Consider the following 22,334-nt stretch of genomic DNA (forward strand, 5'->3'; position numbering starts at 1 on the left):
TAGTCTGAGATTATGGTCCTGGGTACTCCATGCAGCCTCACAATGTGAGAAACATACAGCTCGACATATTTCTCAACTATATACCTTGTGTTCACGGGTATAAAATGTGCTGACTTGGTGAGACGATCTACAATGACCTATATAGAATTGTGACCTTGCGGTGTCATTGGAAGGCCTGTGATAAAGTCCATACTGATTTCTTCCCATTTCCAACCTGGAACAGGTAATGGCCGAAGTAACCCGATAGATTTCATATGAACCGCTTTTACTCTGCTGCAGTTGTCGCACCCAGCAACATAGACTATGATCTCTTTCTTCATCTTAGTCCACCAAAAATGGGTTTTCAAATCTTGGTACATCTTATTACTACCCGAATGGATAGACAATTTGGACGAATGAGCTTCATCTAAAATTTGATTTCTAAGCTCATGGTCTTTCAGTACCACAAGTCGGTCCTCAAACCATAGTACACCCTTTTCATCTAATCTAAAATGTTTGGTTTCTTGCTCTTGCATTTTTCTCTTGATGTGACTTATACCTACATCTATCTGTTGTAGTTCTATGATTTTGCTCTCAAGTGAACAACTGATAGTGATATTGTGTAGTACAGCAGGATGTAACAAATCTAAGCCATCTTCTAACAATGCTTCCACAGTGTTACAATGAGATTTCTGACTGAGTGCATTGGCTACTACATTGGCTTTCCTCGGATGGTAATGCACTTCCAAATTATAGTCCTTAATCAATTCTAACCATCTTCGCTGCCTCATGTTCAGCTCTGGTTAGGTAAAGATATACTTGAGACTTTTGTGGTCAGTATATATATGACATACATTGCCCAACAAATAATGTCTCCATATCTTTAATGCATGAACAACTGCTGCAAGTTCTAAATCATGTGTTGGGTAGTTGACTTCATGTTTTCTCAACTACCGAGAAGCATATGCAATAACTCTTCCTTCTTGCATAAGCACACACCTCAACCCTATACCTGATGCATCATAAAATACATCAAAAGGCTTCTCAATGTCGGGTTGTGCTAAGATAGGTGCTGTAGTTAACAGAGTTCTGAGGGTGTGAAAAGCTGCTTCACATTCTAGTGTCCATTTGTACTTCTCATCTTTTTGAAGTAGTCTGGTCATGGGCTTAGCTATCTTTGAGAAATCTAGAATGAAACGGCGATAATATCCTACTAACCCTAGAAAACTCCGAACTTCATGAACTGAAGTCAGGGCCTTCCAATCCATGACTTCTTGTACTTTTGATGGGTCAATGAAGATTCCATCTCTTGATAAGATATGACCTAAGAAAGGTACTTTGCTCAACCAAAATTCACACTTGCTAAATTTCACATATAGCTTATGCTCCCTCAATCTGGATAGAATAATCCTCAGATGTTCTGTATGATCTGCCTTGTTCTCCAAATAAATCAAAATATCATCGATAAACACGACCACAAACATGTCAAGCTCGGGCATGAATACCAAATTCATCAGGTACATGAAGTAGGTAGGAGCATTTGTTAGTCCAAAAGACATAACAAAATACTCATATAAGCCATACCTAGTAGAGAAAGCAGTTTTAGGTATGTCCTCTGGCCTGATCTTTATCTGATGATAGCCTGATCTCAAGTCAATCTTGGAGAATACCTTTGCTTTTGCCAACTGATCAAACAGGATGTCAATGCGAGGCAATAGGTACTTGTTCTTGATGGTCACAGCATTGAGTGGTCTGTAATCTACACACATTCTTAGTGGCTTGTCCTTCTTTTTCACAAACAATGCTGGATAGCCCCATGGAGATGAACTAGGTTGAATAAGACCCTTGTCCAACAGATCCTGTAACTGAATCTTAAGTTCTGCTAACTCATTTGGTGGCATCCTATAAGGCCATCTTGAGATAGGTGTCGTACCTAGCACTAACTCAATCTTAAATTCCACATCCCTATCAGGTGGTAAACCTGGTAACTCCTCTGGAAATACATCCAAAAACTCACAAACCACGGGGATATCAAAACGGGTAGTGGTTCGGATAGCACAAGCTAAATGTTGGAGTTCAAAATTTTGGGAGAGTGGTACTAGAAAAGTATTCCCTCCCTTGGGTTCTCTCAACATAATAGTACGAGTGCTAGTGTCAATGAGAACACCATGATCCTTCATTCAATTCATGCCTAAGATTACACTTATTGATAACCCAGGCAATATTATCAAATCCGTTGTATACTCCCTCTCTAATATAGAGATGAGCACGTTTTTGACTATCTTATTTGTAGAAATAGTAGTCCCTGCTGAACCTATATTGTAACCACCCTTGCTTACTTCAATTCTTTTTTGATCATGTCTAGATGCAAATGCTTGACTCATAAATGAATAAGAAGCTCCCGAATCAAATAAAACAATAGCGGGATGCTTGTTGACAAGAAACATACCAGCCGTGACAACTTCTCCTGTGGGCACTTCCTCAACGGCTGTATAATGCACATATCCCAGACGTGCCCTTGTGTACGCCTACCTCTGATTGTTCTGATTCTGGTTACCATTCTTCTTTGGGTGGGGGCATTCCTTGGCCCAATGCCCCACTTGATTGCAGTTAAAATAGGGTTGATTACTCCTAGGTCCTGTGGAGCTTCCCTGACCGCCATTTCTTTTGGGTAAGGCAATAGTGAATGCCTTACGAAACACTTTCTGAGGCCTACTGTTCTGAGCTTTTGGTGGTGGAGGCCTAAACTTGGGTGCAGGTGGATGGAATTGTGGCCTAGCTGTGATAGGAGCTCTGGACTGTGAAGTTCCAGAGGCACCTGCCTCGAATGCCCTCTTGCAACCCTTAGCGGCCGCATGCATGTTATTGTGGTTTTCCTGGGTCAAAGCATCACTAATAAACTCGTTGTAAGTGGTGCACTTAGAATTGGCCATGGTCTTCATCAGTTTGGTGCCTAGACCCCGCTTGAAGCTCTCTATCTTCTTCTCCTCGGTATCCATGAAACCTAGAGCATACCTAGACAAGTTATTGAATGTGTGCATATATTCTATGAGGGTCTTTGTCCCTTGAGTGAGCCTTATAAATTCAGCTGCTTTCATGCGCATTAGGCCTAGGGGAATATGATGTCCCCAAAAAACCAACTTGAACTACTCCCATGTTACTCGCGCATTAGCAAGTAGAGAGGACAAGAAATGTGTCCACCAAATCCCTACTGGTCCCTGCAACTGGTGGGAAGCATACTCAGCCTTTAGATGCTCGGTGACCCTTAGCAGATGAAACTTCTGCTCAATGGTGTTGAGCCACTCATCCGCCTATAGTGGTTCCTCTGCCACCTTAATGATAGGAGGCTTTGTATCCAAAAATTCCTTGAATGTACTGTGCTGATTTGGCTTGGGCCCTTGTTGCTGTGGGTGGCCATGAGTTGTGTTCTATGCGATGAGGCGTAGAGCTTCCTCCATTGTCCTTTGGCTCCCTAAGAATTGGGCAAAGAACTCCTGAGCGGACGGCGGCGGCGGTGGTGGTAAGTCACCGTCGTTGCCATCATGGCTGCTACTAGCTCCTACACGGGTATGAGTCATCTGCGAAGTTGCAACAATAAGCGATTATTGGTTGATGCCAAAAGATTACAGATGAATTTAAAATCATGCCAAACAGAAATTACTGGAGACAATCTCAAATTTATATAATAAAAAATAGAGGCATAATAATTCATTCTCGCACATGACACCACCACTTCGATCACTTATCGGACTCATAGCATGTTAATATTCAAATCATGATCTCAGATAAATCAACTAGAATTTGCATTAGCATTTAACCAAACGTGCGATAGTCATGCAAATAACAATATTATATGATAGTTCAATTCACCAACACCAAATTCAAACTATAGGTCCATTACATAACCAACGATGATACATTAAGCACTTCTACTAAGTACTAAGCGATCTAATCCTCATCATGATCACTATCGAGGTCAGAGATAGGATCATCTCCTTCCTCAGGCTCCACCACTTCCTCTTCCTCGTCCTCACCATCATCTTCTTCCATATCCAAGATTAGGTTTAGCTAGTTGTTCAAATAGTGCACTTCATGCTGAAGGTGCATCACTTGAAGTTGAGCCTGTGCAAGCTACTGACGTAAGCCCCTTTCAGCATGGTTCTGGGCGTTACTCATGTCGTAGTGCCTATCTCGTTCTATCCTTATTGTAGCGCCATGGTTTTCTGCTGCATCTCGCTGATGTCTAGCTGTGGACACCTCAACACAGGCGATCTCCAACTGCTCCCATAGTCCTACAAGTAATGCTTGATCATTAGCTCTTGCTTCTTGGGCTGCTGCTCTCTGCTGATCCACTTGCTCCATTTGGGCATGGAGAGTGCCCAAAGCTGCATAGGCTTGGTCAGATTCCCATTAGGCTTTACTTGCAGCTTTCTTTTGCTTGTGCACACACTTCTTGAGTTTATGCTATGCGGCTTCAGCTCTCATGAGCTTGTCCATGCAAATGGTGTATGATTCCTACCAGAAATCCCTGGTGTCTTGGTGTGCACAAAACATCTTCATCACCGCAAACATGGCACTCATAGCAGGACTAGAGCTATTTGCTCGCTCATCCTGATCTCTGATCAATGCATTTTGGTTGCGTTGTTCCCATATTATGGTTGACGGATCCACCCAAGGAAACATACTCGCTGCACTACCAGTAAGTGCATCTCCATGCTGCTGGCAGATTTGACTCAAAACCTCAAAGGCCACTACTTGGGTAGCCTCCCAAGGAATTTTCCCTTCTAATTCTGCCTTCCACTCCTACCAAAAGGGCGGTTGTGTGTGAGCTAGTATAGTTAGCCGCACCTTGTACCATGGCTGTCCTTTCAAGTACTTTTCATTCCAATAATAAAGGGGCGGTTCATGGTACCCCGCAAAGTGCATAACTCTCCACAATAGTGTAGGCATTCCGAAAACCATTAGGAAATTCTCACATCCAGCTGGTGCTACCATCTATACCATCAACATGTACAACTTTGTGAGAGATAAGGCCATAATGGATAAGAGTTACATAACCGAGTAAGAAATTTATAAGGGGGGGAATAATGTAATTCTTTGAATGATAATTATCATGATGCATGCTCGTTCCGTACATCCTCACAAACTTAGGAAAAATTATCTCTAACGACATATACGGTGGCATACATACGTTCTCTCATATATAGCATAACTAGTCGAGCTACACGTTTCATTGTTAGTGTACCTACATAAAAGTTTCATTTTAGCCCATCCCGTAATTAAATATGCAGAATGTAAATCTAAATACTTCCATATATGCATACCCATACATATACTTCAGTATCAAAGCTACCCAATAACAGTTTATACCCACAATTAAATACGCACCATATACACATGCAAGCATGCATACATAGCCGTACCAAAGCTAACTCTCCCCAACCATATGCTCACATCTTGCAGTCATACCACTCATCAACTTACCTTGGCGTAGAGGCATTTGATCCATACATTACCATTCAAATGAATGGCATCCATACAATAGCACACCGTATGGACGACAAAAGTAAAACCCCCATGTTAGTACTTAAATAGCCACCTAATAGTCCTTAATTTGGGCATAAGGAAAGTGATCACTGGCACACTTTAGATTTCAAATACCTATTTATACAGCTATTAGTTGCTAGAAAGGGTTTTGGAAAACAAAAACTTTTGAATCTTGCTCTGATGCCAACTGTCGCAGAACCGACCAATTTATAAGAGTACAAGTACAATGGCAGCCCGCAAGCGGTCGCACTGTCATACTTGAACCCATATAAACCTGGTAGTTCATCGAGTACCATGACGGGTCTCGATAAACGATTTACAACAACCAAGATCATATATGATTCAACATAATGTCACATATTACAAAAAGTTCACAGATACATTTCCATCATCAGAGTATGAAGCAAAGTTATTACAAACCAAGTTTGATAAACAAAAGCGGAAGCAAATTAAGTTTGAAACTAGCATTTGCCAACATAGTTTGATACAATGCCAACATACGATCATAGTCCACAAAAGCATGTAGAAGGATTAATAAAGAAGCCTACCCAAGGCTTACTCCTCATCCATAGTGGGATAGAAGTAACTCTTGCAATAACCATGATAAACAGTGCCATTTGCAACAATGGGAAATAAAACCCTAAGTACGGGAAGGTACTCAGCTAGACTTACCCGTCACAAACCAGAAATAAAATGACTCCAAGGATCATGCGTGGCTTTATAAGTGGATGTAGCTTGACAACATTTTGCATAAAAAGTAATTAACAAAATTATACAATTATAATTCTGTTATCAAGTTAATTGTGACTATCCATCTCTAATAGCAACTATCCTATGCCAAACATGTCATATATCATTTTAAAAGCATACACTAGTAACCATAGCCGGTATTGTAAATCCATGTTCATTCGAACCATCATGTTCCATAACACAGTTACTACGATGTTGGGACTAGCCAAGTTTGTCACTATCCGGGAGAGACGGTGATTTGAATCGTTTTCAACCAGCTGGGAATTTATTCCTAACACAAACCCAGGCAGACCAGATCATTAGTCGCCTTAGGTCACCTTTGGTACAACTCAGGTCCACATTTTGCGGGTTCATACTGCGTTGCACAATCGGGGACACCAAATGCCAAGATGTTCAGGCCTAGCCTATCCTTGGGCTCAGTCTGGCTCCCCGCAAGGAGTGCACAACAGAACGGGGCCTGACCGAAGTTGAGCTACTCGGCTTCGCGGACGGAACAAGTTATCTGGCCAGCTAAGTGATAGGCATACATTCAATCTTGTCAGAAGCGCCTACAACAGTATGGTCCTTAATCAGCACAGACAGAATCACATGAGTCAACCTACACATAGACTTCACCCGGCCTCAATTTATATTACCCCATGGTTCTTTCCACGATAGCAAATATAGCCAACTGTGCTTCGGTATCCACCTATATCTCGCAGGTGATAGGAAATCACCCGACTTCTACCGGTCTAAGCATGGCTAAGCATATATTCGATCCTGGACCTACATAGGGTTAAAGGTGTATAGATCTAGACAAGGAATTTATATGCATCAAGTGGTTCCATTCAACTCTTATAACCTAATGCATCAATCATAAGAACTTGAGTAATATTTTATAAAATACTGGGAGACTTAGAATGCTCCGAGGCTTGCCTTTCAGAAAGGAAGTGGGGCGGTGATCAGGGCACTCCAGAAGCTCTTTTGGGTTCTGCTCCTCTTCTTTGGGAGCTATAGCTTGAGGACTCTCCTGCTAGTCCCCTTCCTCTCCTTCGTTGAACTCCAGCAATGTTATCTCTTCCGTCGATCCTAGATGTAGGAATATGGCATAAGATATTGTGAATGTATACATGCCGACAAGTATAATATGATTATACGTGATGAATGCATTCTTGTATGTATTCTTAACATCATGGTGCTAAAGTAATAACAAGTGCCTCATGTTCTACTGAGTATGTGCATATCTCTTCTTGATTATTTAATTAACTACTTCAACAATGCATCTAAGATATCACAAAACAACAGCTAATTGTTTTACTCATAACTGAAGTTTTGCTTAGCCAAATGCTGTGATCTTAGACTTTCTGGAAAGCTTATAAAATTATCTACAACTTTCCTTTAATACTCTCACTGTGATTCAGGAGTTGAATTGGGCAACCAAATCAATCAATCAAATCTGTCCAGAAAGTAAACCTTTCGGACAGCAAACTTGTAACAGCTATAACTCGAAAACTCTAAGTCCTATGCCTATGAAAGTTTAACATCAGGTAGATTAGCAAGTTATCTACAACTTTCTTATTAACAAGTTTTACAGTAGAGACCATTATCTATATGAAATCATCTATGCGATCAAAACTATACATGCAGTCCTGTATTCGAATGATAAAGCGATAATTAGTCATTTGTGTACAATCAATGGCTTCTAAACTTTACCATTGACCTCAACAGTTACTATGCATCATAAGAACCATAGAAAACATCATGCTTAATCTCAATCTAATTATTTCAATGCCTTTCTTAATTTAATTAAATAATTAGGGTAAATAATAAACATATACCAAATGTGCAGCATAAATTCTCAAAAAAATTTACAGTGCCTTACTAATGCTACCAATAGACTACTGTAAAAGTTTCATGCCATTTTACCAAGTAAAACATCATATGCAAAAATGACAAGGCAGAAAGGCTTGAAATACCATAAATAGAAAACCTTAGTGAAAAGTGTCAAGCAATAGATTTATATTTTTCTTAGCATCCATATGGTACTAGGATAACCTCCAACATATTTCATGAATATTGGATTCATAATTAATTTATAAAAATTCATACAAGGATTACCTAATTATAAAAGGAAAATCTATAACTACAAATCCATACATGCACTGACCCTCAAATTTTTGCTTGAGCCTATACTTGTAAAGAACGGTTCACCACATAAATTTCATAATTTTTGGAGCACAAGAACTCTAGATATAAAATAAACAAGTTTACATACATTTAGAAACACATTTCAAGTTTCAATTTAAATCCTCCAAAAACTCTACTACAAATGCTAATATCATATTTTTCCTAAATACTACACTTCCTAAGGAACACTACAAAATTTAGTTCACAAGTTTTGAATCTACACAGCTCAACTTATCTATTTTCAAAGATGCACATAAAACAGGAAATAAATGAACTAGCCTACTGAACTGAGTCACTAACAACTGGGACCCACTGGTCAGTCGGCCCCACGCGTCAGCGAAACAAAGCAAGGCAGCGGTGCTGCTTCGATGTGGGTTGGCCATGGCTCATCACCGGTGAGCTTTTCTGGTGAAGCCAAGGGCACCATCATGACCTACTACTCAAACCGCATCGGATGGTCTAGGTGGTGACCATGCAGGTGTGGCGGAGCGGGCTCGTCACCGGCCATGGCGGCACGGCGGCATTGCTCTACGGTGTGCCGGCCGTCACCGGCCATGACAAAGCCAAGCGAAGCACGCAACAGAACCACGGAGACCAAGTGGCTGTGACTAAGCAACCTAGGCGGCTAGAGATGCTCTCATGAAGCATGGCCACGATGCGGTGGCGTGGAGGTCGGAACGCGGTGGTGCTGGTCATCGTGTTCCACGTCGGCGAGACCACCAATGGAGGTAATGTCTTAACACAAGCTAATACATATCCTAACCAAGCTCAAATGCCAACAATCAAAAGGAAGGCACATGCGAGCCGAGCGGTGGCAAGCTTGCCGTGGAGGCGGCCATTGCAACCAAGGTTCCGGCAAGAGGGGAAAAAGGCAATATGCCCTCACCGAAGCACAATTGATGCAGCCAACACGTCAAGGCGGTGGAGGTGGGTGTGGCGCAGCTATGGTCAAGATGGAGATAGCGGTGGTGCTATGCATCGCATGCGAGGCGACGGCGGAGGCGAGGCAGTGCTCGGCGGCTACTGCGGTGGCTGTGCTGAGGCGAAAGAGGAAGCCAAAAATGAAATATAGAGCGCAGGGCAGTGCGGGCGAGCGTTGGGGCTGATAAGGCACGCTCAGGCCTAACACGGCCGCGCTAGGCAGGACACTGGCGACGCGCGGCCATGCTCATGTACACGCGGCGCGCAAGCTCTACGACTGTCGGCCACTGAAGCCGGTCGGTCAATTCAGTTCGTCAGTCACTGCGATGTTAAGCCTGACAGCATGTTTTGCAGCGAAGAATTCTCCCAATCCATGGACTGTTAGCTAAAACTTCCTAAACCAATGTTGAAACCTGAAGTACTAGCTCCAATTGTTGTTTACAACTCAGGCCTTGAATCTCAACCAATCTCAAGTTATGTCATCCCAAAGTTGGGCTGTCAGCACTGTCACGGTTAAAAACTTAGAAAAAAATTGCTGTGTTAGAAATAGTGCATTATTGATTTTTGTGAGCTCCAAAAGACTAAGCTATGCACCTTATCATCTCATGACCCAAAAATAAAAGTTGTTCCCCATATCAAATACTACAACTTTGCTTTAGTGACCACCTACATGCAAGGTCTCTAGCATATGATTCAAACTTGGTCAAACATGCTTCATTCAAAAGATGACTTGTACTTGAACCATGACCTAGTGACCCATTTACCCCTAACCATGAATACCAAAGTTGTTCATCATGATCTTCTAAACATTCTTAAGCTATTAGTAAGGTCACACACTCATTTCATGCCTTGGTCATACATAGGGCTATCGAGGTCAACACATATAACATCACTTAAATACTTGATCATGAAAGGTAACCCTCATGAACATTGTTCCATTTGTTAACCTAAGTGTAGCTAATATGTTTTAGTGACTCACATAAACCAATTACATGTATTCACTCATGATCATATGCATATATACAAAGAAACATAAAATAACAAGCAATGTTGCATATGTTTCAATCAAATGTTTCACTTGTAAAAGCTTAAATATGAATGCTTGATGCTCATGCTCATGCAATGCAAGTCAATTTATGCAAGGCCAACACCTAGGGTGTTACAAAAGCCTTAGTCATTGTGTCATTCCTATACTTTTGGTTCCTAAGAAAGATGGAACTTGGCATATGTGTGTTGATTGTAGAGCCATCAATAATATTACTATTCGGTATTGTCATCCTATTCCTAGGCTAGACGACATGCTTGATGAGTTGTGTGGTTCTATAATTTTCACCAAGATTGACTTGCGAAGTGGCTACCATCAAATTAGAATGACACTTGGAGATGAATGGAAAACTACGTTTAAAACCAAATTCAGGTTGCATGAGTGGTTAGTAATGCCTTTTGGTTTGACAAATGCACCTAGCACTTTCATGCGCTTAATGAATGAGGTTTTAAGAGCTTTTATTGATTGTTTTGTGGTGGTTTACTTTGATGTTATATTGATTTACAGCAAGTCTTTTGTTGAACATATGGATCACTTACGTGTTGTTTTTAATGCTTTAGGTGATGCACGATTATTTGGTAACCTTGTGAAGTGCATCTTTTGCACGGATCGAGTTTCTTTTCTTGGCTATGTTGTAACTCCACAGGGAATTGAGGTGGATGAGATGAAAATTGAAGCCATAAAGAGCTGGCTAGTTCCCCAAACCATCATGCAGGTGAGGAGTTTTCTTGGTCTTGCAGGATTCTACCGCCGCTTCATCAAAGATTTCAGCACCATTACTGCCCCATTGTATGAGTTGGCGAAGAAAGGGGTGGTGTTTCTTTGGGGAAAGGCACATGAGGAGTCCTTTGTCACTTTGAAGGACAAGCTCACACATGCACCATTGCTGCAACTTCCAAACTTTGGTAAGACTTTTGAGCTAGAATGTGATGCTAGTAGAGTTGGCATTGGGGGTGTTTTGATGCAAGATGGTAAACCCATTGCTTACTTTAGTGAAAAATTGCATGGCCCTGTTCTGAATTATTCCATGTATGATAAGGAATTGTATGCACTTGTCCGTTCTTTAGAGACGTGGCATCATTATTTGTGGCCTAAAGAATTTGTTATTCATTCTGATCATGAATCACTTAAGTATCTTCGCTCTCAACATAATTTGAATCATAGGCATGCTAAATGGATTGAATTTATTGAATATTTTCCTTATATTATCACACACAAGAAAGGAAAGGATAATGTGATTGTTGATGCTTTGTCTAGACGATATACATTGTTGTCCCAACTTGATTGTCGGATTTTTGGGCTTGAATCAGTAAAAGAACAATATGTGCTTGATCCTAATTTTAAGGACGTGTTGCTAAATTGTAGAGAGGGACATACATGGAATAAGTTTATGATTAATGATGGGTTTTTGTTTAGAGCTAACCACCTATGCATTCCAATTGGCTCGGTTCGTCTTTTGCTGTTGCAGGAGGCACTTGGAGGTGGATTGATGGGATATTTTGGAGCCAAGAAGACAGAGGAGGTGTTGTCCACACATTTCTTTTAGCCTAGGATGAGGCAAGATGTAGAATGGTGCGTGGCTTGATGCACCACATGTCAAAAAGATAAGTCATGGTTGAACCCATATGGTTTGTATATGCCTCTTCCTGTTCCATCTACTCCTTAGGCTGATATATCTATGGATTTTTTGTTGGGGTTGACAAGGACTAAGAGGGGGAGAGATAGTATTTTTGTGGTGGTTGATCGTTTTTCTAAGATGCACACTTTATTCCTTGTCATAAGAGCGATGATGCTATTCATATTGCTGACCTTTTCTTTCAAGAAATCGTTCGCTTGCTGGTATGCCTTCTACTATTGTTTTAGATCACGATGTAAAATTCTTGAGTCATTTTTGGCGCACTTTGTGGAACAAATTGGGGACCAAGCTACTATTTTCTACAACATGTTATCCCCAAACTGATGGGCAAACTGAGGTGGTGAATCAAACATTGTCCACCATGTTGAGAGCAATTTTGAAGTGCAATTTGAAGATGTGGGAAGAATGTTTGCCGCATGTGGAGTTTGCATATAACAGGGTGGAACATTCCACCACCAAGGTAAGTCCTTTTTAGGTAGTGTATGCTTTTAACCCTCGTGCTCCTATTGATCTTTTGCCTTTACCTACCACTGAAAGAACACATAGTGATGCTAGAGAGCGTGCTTATTTCATTCGTATGTTGCACGAAACAACTAAAGCAAATATTGAAAGAATGAATGAATAGTATAGAATTGCTGATAGTAAAGGTAGAAAAGAAATTAAACATGAACCGGGTGATTTGGTTTGGTTATATTTGAGAAAAGATAGATTTCATGAGCTGCATAAGTCTAAATTACTGCCAAGAGTGGCTGGTCCTTATAAGATAATTGAGAAAATAAATGATAATGCCTACAAACTTGAGTTGCCACCCGAGTTCGGGGTTAGTCCCACCTTTAACATTGCAGATTTGAAGCCTTATTTGGAAGAAGAAGATGAGCTTGAGTCAAGGATGACTCAGTTTCAAGAGGGAAGGATAATGAGGACATCACTCCTTCGGATGTACCCACTGATCCTCCAACCGTCATGCAAGGTCCAATGACCCGAGCTCGAATGCGTCAACTCAATTTAGAGGTGAGCTCGTTCTTAAGCGATCCTTTTCATACTTTTGAGAATAGACTACTACCTAATGATGTTATCTTGCTTAGGAACATTGGAAAGGGTCATGACGGACTTAGAGGAAGAGGTGGAGGTGTTGATGACCAGCAAGGACGTTCAACAGAAACCGGTGGCCCGGTCCAACATGATTTCGAGTCTGTCTCGGCCTCTAGGACTAGCCTGCCTTAAACTAGTCACCCAGGAGGCGTCTAGACTCCGTTTTTGACAATCCACATATGGTTGGAAAGCTAATTTGATAAGGAAGCCAATCCAAGTGGCCTCATGTCAAAATCCTTTAAGAATCAACAGGAATCGTCGAAACAATTTAGCATCCAGAATCTGCCAGGGTGCTGCGACACCGTCTTTTGGTCCGTTGGACCGTGTATCGTCTTTGAGCCCATTAGGGGGTGTGTCTAGGGGTCTTGCATGACCCTAGAGTCTTCATAAACAACTAACAACCCTAGAGCATGCCAAAAGCCTAGAGCTGCGACCCCAAGCTCCCTCAACTCTATGCCACAATTATCGAGATGAGCCCACAACCTACCCACCTCATCCAGAAGCCCTCGGAGCTGCTCACCTAGATGGTGGGCCTCCTCCCTCAACTCTACATCAACAAAGGGTTTGAAACATCAAACCAACTTGGGAAACATAGTGCAGGACCTAGCACCCATGGAAGGCAAAGAGGGGAAAAGGGGACCACCGCTTATGTCTAAGCTCTACCCTCAGATGGGCCGCCCCCACTTGTGTCGCATCCTGCATGTTCTCCGCAATCGCTGCCGTGAGCTGCTCCTCTTTAGCCTCCCTCCAAGCGTCCTCCACGTCCCTGATGGTGGCCTCCCACTCCTTCCATAGCAGAAGGCATGGGTAGGCCACCATGGAGAGGTGTCACTGATGGTGGACCACGCCAACCCAGGCCGACCACCAACGGTGAGGGCAGAAACAGGTGAGACCGACACCATGGAGGCTCGCCAGCACTCGAGGAACCGACCTCTTGGGGAATTCCTTGCACACGACATGAGCATCAGAATCAACAACGGCGCAAAAGGAAACAATGAGAAATTAAGACAATCTTTACCTATCTCGCTGAGGCAACAGTGAGTGTGGAGGACTCCTCTAGCGCCTCCGTGACCCTCCATCGGCCTCCCCCACGCGAGCCACTAGGGCTAGGACTACTGCCAAGGGGGACTGAACACCAGCACTGGCACATTCAACGTCCTCGTTGGAGGCACGACCATCCACTCCCACTCCACCATAGAGGGATGAAGGGGAGGCTCTGAGATCATCCCGGCAAGCTGGTGGCCGATAGGAGGAGGATGCTCGGCGTCAAAATGGGCAGGGCTAATGCCTTCCCCCAAGTAGTTCAGTCCGATGGCCCTAAGCATCAACACCCTGAGCAGCTCCTCTGATATGTAGTAGGGGAACTCCATCATTGGGTCGATGATCCCCTGATGCTACCATAGCGGGTGTGCCCTCTCCCTTAGTGGGAGAATTTGGCGATGGATGAAGGTGCATACCACCACTAGCCTTGTTAGCCCCTATGTCTTTAGGGCCTTAATGGCCCCCATGACACTAGGTCCACCATAGCCTCCTCCACCAAGGGGAAGAACCACCATGCAGCTGGGGCAACACCGCCCGGCCTCCCCTCTAAGAAGGAAGGAAGCACCGGGACCATGTTGGGAAGGTAGAATGAGCCCCTCCTCCAGTGCATCTCCTTGTCGAGGCCCAGTGGGTGAGCGAGGGTGAGGTATCAGCTAGCAGCATGTGGTCGCACCTTGATTCGAGCTCCCCTATTGCCAGAAAAGCACTACCGAGGAACGATGGAACCACCTAGAACAACCACCTCTAGAGCACGAAGTGGGGCTCAATTCCTAGGAAGGCCTCACATAGGGTAATGAAGGTCATGATGTGGAGGATCCCCTTTGGTGTCAGGTCATAGAGGTAGAGGCCATAGAAGAATAGGAGACCATGCACAAAGCTATGCAATGAGAGGCCAAGCCCTAGGCGATGGAAGTCGGTGAAGGAGATGATGTCCTGGTCCCTAGCCTCCATCGCTAGGACTCCGGTGATAGGGAACACCAGCCAACCGCTAGGACCACCTCTGGTGCTAGCCCATCTTCCTAATCTTTGCCTCGGTGACCTTCGATGGCCCCATTCTGACATGAAGATGGTGGGAGGAGCACCGGCGGTGTGTGAGCACACAGGAGTAGGGCAAAGTGGAGGTCTTTGGAAAGGGAGAGGCTTCATCGAGAACAATAGGTAACTCACTCTTTTGCCTCTCTACCCCTGCTTTAGTACTTTGGGAGTAGTGGCAACCATGCTTCCCATGATCCCATGAACGATCATACGACATAGTGGTGGTTGTCGGACCCGAGGCCAAGATGGCCTAAGACAAAGCCTTGTATGGCACAGTGGCGGTTGCTGACCCAAGCACTCTGCCAACTCTGCGCACTCCTTCTCATGGGACTTGAGGGGATCCAACTCCCCTTGGGCCCACCAGTTAGCTCCAATGGCTTAGATCAGCGCACACCAAGTGTCACAACCTCTTGTCCGCCAGATCTGCTCCACATGGACTGATGTCCCATCTCCTAGATGAGGTAGGACATCATGGGATTTCACACCATAACTCCACCCATAGGCATGGAAGCCTAGGCACCATCAACTAACTACATAGGATGTTAGAAGTCGAGGCACACTCAGAAGCCGACTCACCTGCTGACAAGGAGGCCCCACAACGGCCTTAGGGGCTATGCCAACTCCCCAGATGGAGAGCCTAGCCCCCGATCGATGGGCGCCTGGGTGGCATGCTCCAAAAACAAGCCAACTCTCTGAAGTTGGGTTGGGAGCCATTGAGTGGTGGACCCAATGAGGGCTCCCAACAAGCTTTGTGCGCTCCTCGCACCCTGAACTATGGCTACAAGGGTTGGCTCGAGAAGGTTAGGACCTTCTACTGAAGCCCTTAGAACGCCGTGGCGCGCCGAGTGATCCGACGGCCCCAAGCCAGAGCCTAGATGCTCTCAATCACTCGATCCTTGGTAGGCCCAAACCAAAAGAAGAGGGTGTCCTTAGGCCCTAGGTCAGCAACCCTAGATGAGTTCACCAAATCCATACTTGAGCCACAGGCACCTATGACATAGGCTAAAAGAAGGGTCAGCACCACCATCGCTCAGCCCCGATAGCTGAGGACCCTAGTCATACCAGGGAAGAGCCCCACATAGGGCATCACACTCTAGTCAGAGGAGGGCATCCCCGCCATGGCTGTGTTTGGTCACTCAAGTGATTGCTCTAGTATAAGTGCTAATCTAGAGATGCTTAATTGAATAGGTATCCAAATGGATGCTAGAGATGTTAAATCTCCAAGTTATGTTACTTAAGCTTTTATGCAAAATGTTGTCAAGCCAACTCCACCGATAAAGCCTTGCATACTCCTTGGTGTCATATTATTTCTGGTTTATGACGGGTAAGTCTAGCTAAGTACATTCTTGTACTTAGGGTTTATTCCCTCTTGTTGTAGATGACATGATGTATCATGGGTATTGTAAGAACTGCCTTCATCCTGCCATGGATGAGTACTAAACCATGGGGTATTGTAAGAACTGCCTTCATCCTGCCATGACCATAGCACTAGCATGAATTTGAACTATGTGTGATGTTGATGTTAAACTACTTTGCTTTCGCTATTTAAACTTTGTTTGTAATAACTATGTGAACTCCGATGTATGTGAGGTATTTGTGAACTATTTGTGAACTGTGATGTAACATGTGACTGGTTATGTTGAATCATGTACGATCTTGGTTTGTAGGTTGGTTTGTTTGAGATCCCTCATGATTTCATCGGACTACCGGGTTTATATGGGCTCAAGTATGATGGTTTGATCACCTCGGTGATTGCTATTGTACTTGTGCTCTTATAAATTGGATAGTTCTGTTACAACAGTAGCGTTGCTGTTTGCTGGTTGCCTCACCAAGCGCCGCGCCGCCTTCTTTCACTCTACACCACGGTAAGCTACCTAGCCGAGTTCGCCATTCCTTCCTCTTTCTCCCAGTGCCCTCAGTTTGTTTCCCTGTGGTCCATAGGCTGTGTTCTAAATACATCGTCCTTCTTCGGCCATGGCGCCGCTGCCACTAGCCTCTCCCCCTCCCATCTGATCAGAGCCTTCTAGTGATGATCCAACGGCTCAGATCACGCAATACCAATTCGGTCGCCCGTTTTGCAAAAGAGCCCCCGCATGTTTGTAGATTCGAACCCATAGTCCAAAGCGTATTCCTAAAATACATTTTCTTTATTTGAAAACATAGTTTTATCGGTTAGATCTAAAATACGTTTTCATCTATTTATAGTTTTGCCACTAATCTTGTTTTAGCCCTAAAATCTTCATTTTAACTCCGATTTGATCTGTTCAAGTTGCGTTAGATTCGTAATTGCCTAATCTACATGTTTGTACTACTATTAGTTATGTTTTCAATTTTTAAAATTCAAGGTTAGATTTAATCTATTATTTTAATAAAGGAAATCTTGTTTAATTCATAACTTCTTTGTTTTTGCTCTAATTTTCATGATCTTTGCGTCTGTGTGTTCATAGCAAGACGTAGATTCATTTTACAAACTTTTCATCTTAATTTTATGCTGATTGGTGTACTGTTCTAATCTATAGCCTTTGTTTGCTATGCATGATTGCTTCTAGATGCTTGTATGGTGTTGTGATTATCGAGTATAAATGGTGAGCCATTCATGGGTGATCAAGAGTACTACTTTGATGAGCAGGACCAGCAGGAACACTTTGTTCAAGGCAAGTATAGCATGGGATGATCCTTGTTTCCTATCAATTTTAATACATTTAATTCACGTTGCATGTGTCACCTTGATAGGGATTCCCTAGAATTGAACTTATACCTTGTCTCCTATGGGATATGCATTGGGTAGCTTTGGTAGTGCTCAACTAAACCATGATCTTATAACTTGACTAATGGTATATGCAATAAACATTAAAACATGACCTTCTTAGCAACTTGGAAACAGGGGGCTTTAGTGTTTAGCTACTTTCTAAATACTTCAGATTCCTCTCCCTAAGGACTTATCTATAAGCGAGCATCTGGGACTTATGGTACAACTGTGAGGGCTAGATGGCTCTAGCTTTAGCTTAGTATGAGGACCATTTCTAGCTTGTTAGAGGTTACCTTTATAGTGTAAGAATAGCTTGATGAATCGGGTATAGGACAGCCACTACTCTTATGTGTATAGCCGTGATGGAATTATGTCATTCGACAGGGGGGTTCCTATATCTGTTTGCTAAGCGAATCTAATGGCCCTAACTTGTTAGAGGAACCTTTGAAAGGCTTCATAGTGAACCCTGCCTGCTCACCTTAGAAGTGTTTTGGGAGTAATTAACCCAAGCATATAGGTACCATGACTTATAGTGAAAGTGTACAACCTCTGTAGAGTGTAAAACTGGTATATTAGTCGTGCTTATGGTAACGAGCGGCCTTGGACCCTTATGGAATAGATGATCACTATTAAGTAATTGTTTTTGCTATATATTACTCATGTTTACATTGATCATGTGTTTACTTTGGGATTAAAACAACTTGCTGCTACTCTTATGCTAAAATTGTGACTACTAAAAGTTGAATGCTGTTAAACCTGTGTCAAGCCTTTTGAGCTTCATGAACCCCATGTTACACTTGTTGAGTATGACATGTACTTATGCTTGTTTATTTTCATTATTTGGATAAGAATCCCAAATGGGTAACAGATGGCTATGGTAATGACGGCTTTCCTGAGGATTACTAGACTTGTGGTCAACCAGTTGACGTCCCTATGATATGGAGCTTCCATGAGAGATTTTTCTTTATACTTCCGCTACATTTATGTGAAGACTCTATCTTATTGTACGTGATGTAATAAACACTTGTGATGATACTATCTATAATTTGTCAGCTTATGTGTGTCACTAATCTTTGGGCGCATATAAGATTATGCATCCCATTTTATCCTTAAAATCGAGTGTGACAAAGATGGATTGGGAGATCTCCAGGCATTGGTCTGCCAGCAAGCTAGGGAGACTTCTACAAGGGATGGATAGGGTTGTCAGCACTTGCTGCCTACCTCTCAACCGTGGAGCACCGTCACATCCGAAGGTATCCATGCACCCAAGCACCACGCCCGTGTACAAAGAAACTTCTACAAAGAAACTTCCCATATCCCCCGGGACTCTAACCCTATGGATCGACAAGCATAGGACATGGTCAAACATGAAGGAACGATGAACCAGCACCTCAACTTAGTTCTAATTCTAATCATATAAGTTATATGAATGATTAAACATAAAGTTCTACATGTTAAGTTCATAACATAGAAACTATATGCTAGTTCATATGTCAAGATTATAACATAAAAACTATACGGTAGTTCATAAGCACAACTATATTGATAAAATGAGAGCAGGACTATGGAAGAACTCTTCATGTTAATCATACCAAGATTCCTTTCTTCTAAGGAGCCAAGCTCTCTAAGGTAGCTCTTGCTAGCTCCAAAATACTACTAAAGTAAAAAGAGTACAAGAGTGGTGTGAGGTGTAGAGGCTCCAAATGAGGTGTGTGTTGAAGGATGAGCACTACCCCTCCTTTTACACTAGCTAGAGGTTGATTTGGCTGGAGAAAATAAGGAAACTAGCCTAAACCGCCTCTAGGTGCATTGATGGCACCACCTAAGGAAGCTGGGCCCAGGGCGCGCTGATTGGGGTGTGGGCGCACCCAGGGTACTACCGCACCCTGGCTAGCTTGCCTGGCCACCGCCTTCGCATTATGGGCTGCTGGCTGGGAATAGATCACTTCCATGTCGATGCTTGGCCTAGGTTTGATGTGTAGGTGGGCCTTCTTTCTTTATTCCATTGCACATTTCTATTTTATGCTTTTCAAGTTGTGCATTTTGATCATACTCCCCATGTATTTTGTGTATATATCCTACAAAACACTAAGTCTCCAATACATGTGGAAATATGTCAATAGTAAATGCATGTGTCATAAGTTTGTTTATTTCTGCTATTTTGGGTCTTAATTGGTGGTTGGATTTAGTCATTAAGGACCGCCAACAAGATCCCCTAAGCTTAACCTTTGCTCATCCCGAGCAAATAGCTAAGTTATTGGTTGTTGATCAGGAGTTGCTACTATGCCGAATATAATTCATAAGTGTCATCTCTATAACAAAGTAGTCTTCCATAATTTAAATAAGTTGGCATTTTTATCGACCCTTTATCTTGATCCCTGTGGGACTTGTTGATTTTCTAAGTTATTGGGAGGTTGCATGATAGAACGGTTATAACAGAATTACATGTCATTAGTTTTTCGATTAACCTTCTATCTAGAGGATTTATGAGTTTTGCAAAGAAAAGTAAGTTCCTCAAATGATTCACTCGATCGCTCAATGTGTATAAAACCTCACCAAGGCATTTGATGTTTTGCCTTCTTTTTCATCCTACCTCTAAAGGCTTTTTGGTGGAGTTTTGGGTAGGTATGAAAACGAGGCATACTTGCATCACATATTTTGCTAAGTCAAAAACCGGACCAAGGAGATGCAAGTCATACACTTTGATCAAGACATGCAAGTGTCTGGAATTTTTATATCTTCCTAATTCTAAAATATTTTTGTACTCCTTTGACCATGACTCTCTCTCTTTTGGAGGAATTCCTTTTATTTGAAAGTGTGGGCTATCTTTATTTCTTTCTTTTCTTTTCTTTTCTTTTCTTCATGTTGTTTGGCATGGATTTTTTTTGTCATGCTTTTTAGCATCGATATTTTCCTTTTCTTTCATCTCTTTTTTAGCATAGCGCATACTTACTTTTGACACATGAAAGCTTTAGAGAGAGACTCATGAAAAATATAGGTAGTATTTATTTTGGTGGGCGAAAAACATGTTTTTGCGTATCTCTCAGTGTAAGAGTCAGCATTATATTTGTGGGTGTACATGAATCTTGATCATGGGTGCATGATAAGAATCTCAACAAGGGTCAAAAATAATTTGACAAAGCTCAATGTAAAAATAAGTAGCATATGATTAAGGTTTTGTATTTGAATTTTGTCATATGGCCTTGGTATGTATTCAATATCACCGAGGAACTTTTCATTTTAGCATTTTTGAAATTGAAAACTCCGGATGTCAAGTCTCTCTTAGAACAAAATCATAGCAAATTCTATTTGTACCATATCATAACTCGCAATAACTTAGAAAAGGAGCATGCGTTTGTAACCCACAAGTTTTCAAGTTTTTAGGATGATATATTTTTAGCCAACAAACTTAAATCTTGGGGAATAGTAAGTTATAGCCTAGACAAAGATGAATTATAGACATAGCAACTATTCATTATTTCAACTTAGGAGAAACTAAACATTCTTAAAACACATATGAGGAGTGGAATTCATATTTTTGTTGATTTTATCATATTTTAATTTTTTTGGTATTTTTAATTTTTTGATTTTTTCCAAATGCTATTAATTAAACAACTATAGAAAATAAAAAAAAACAAAAAAATAAATGATATAAGTTAGCTCTGCGGGGCCCTCCCCCAAGCTAATTCGAGGCCTATGGTCAGGGATTGTTTCCCATGGACCGCTAATAGGCCACCTGCTCGTCATGCTGTTGCTTCAGAAGCACGTTCATTTGCGCCATTTGTTGCTGCCGCTGAAGCTGCCATTTGAATGTATTCTGCACATGAGTGTTAAGGATATTTTTTATCTCACCTATGCGGATCTCTAGTCCTTTGAGTCGGGTATTGACATCTTCCCATCCATGATGGTCTAAAACAGACTATTGTGGATGAACCGGTTGTCGTAGCCCCTCGGAGTCAGAGGAGTGAGCCGGTCTCACCCATGCTGTGTTGTCAGCCTCCTGCCATATTGATCCTCTAGCCTCATGTGGTTGCAGAGTATGGTCCCAACTAGGGTGGTACATGGGAGTAAACCTTGGTACATGCCTAGTCGGGAAACACTCTGCATGGTACGCCTGTGGCACAGCTAGTGAAGGCATCGGCTATGGCTGCTGCGAGCTGCCTGCTTTGTTCTTAGCCCTGCTCCTTGTCATGCTGCCAGAAACAGAACTCCTGCATGTTTCCTCTTATGGAACAAGAGGGAAGGTTAGTTCTAAGGATTTATACAAACAAAGTTCTAGGTTAGGTAATAGAATTTCATTTGTATATCCTAGGAAGAAAAATACAAGGTTTCCTACAGCATTATTTTTCAGATGCTACCCTTGCATCAAGTAA

Source organism: Miscanthus floridulus, chromosome 11 (assembly GCF_019320115.1).
Source record: "Miscanthus floridulus cultivar M001 chromosome 11, ASM1932011v1, whole genome shotgun sequence".
NCBI classification, from domain to species: domain Eukaryota; kingdom Viridiplantae; phylum Streptophyta; class Magnoliopsida; order Poales; family Poaceae; genus Miscanthus; species Miscanthus floridulus.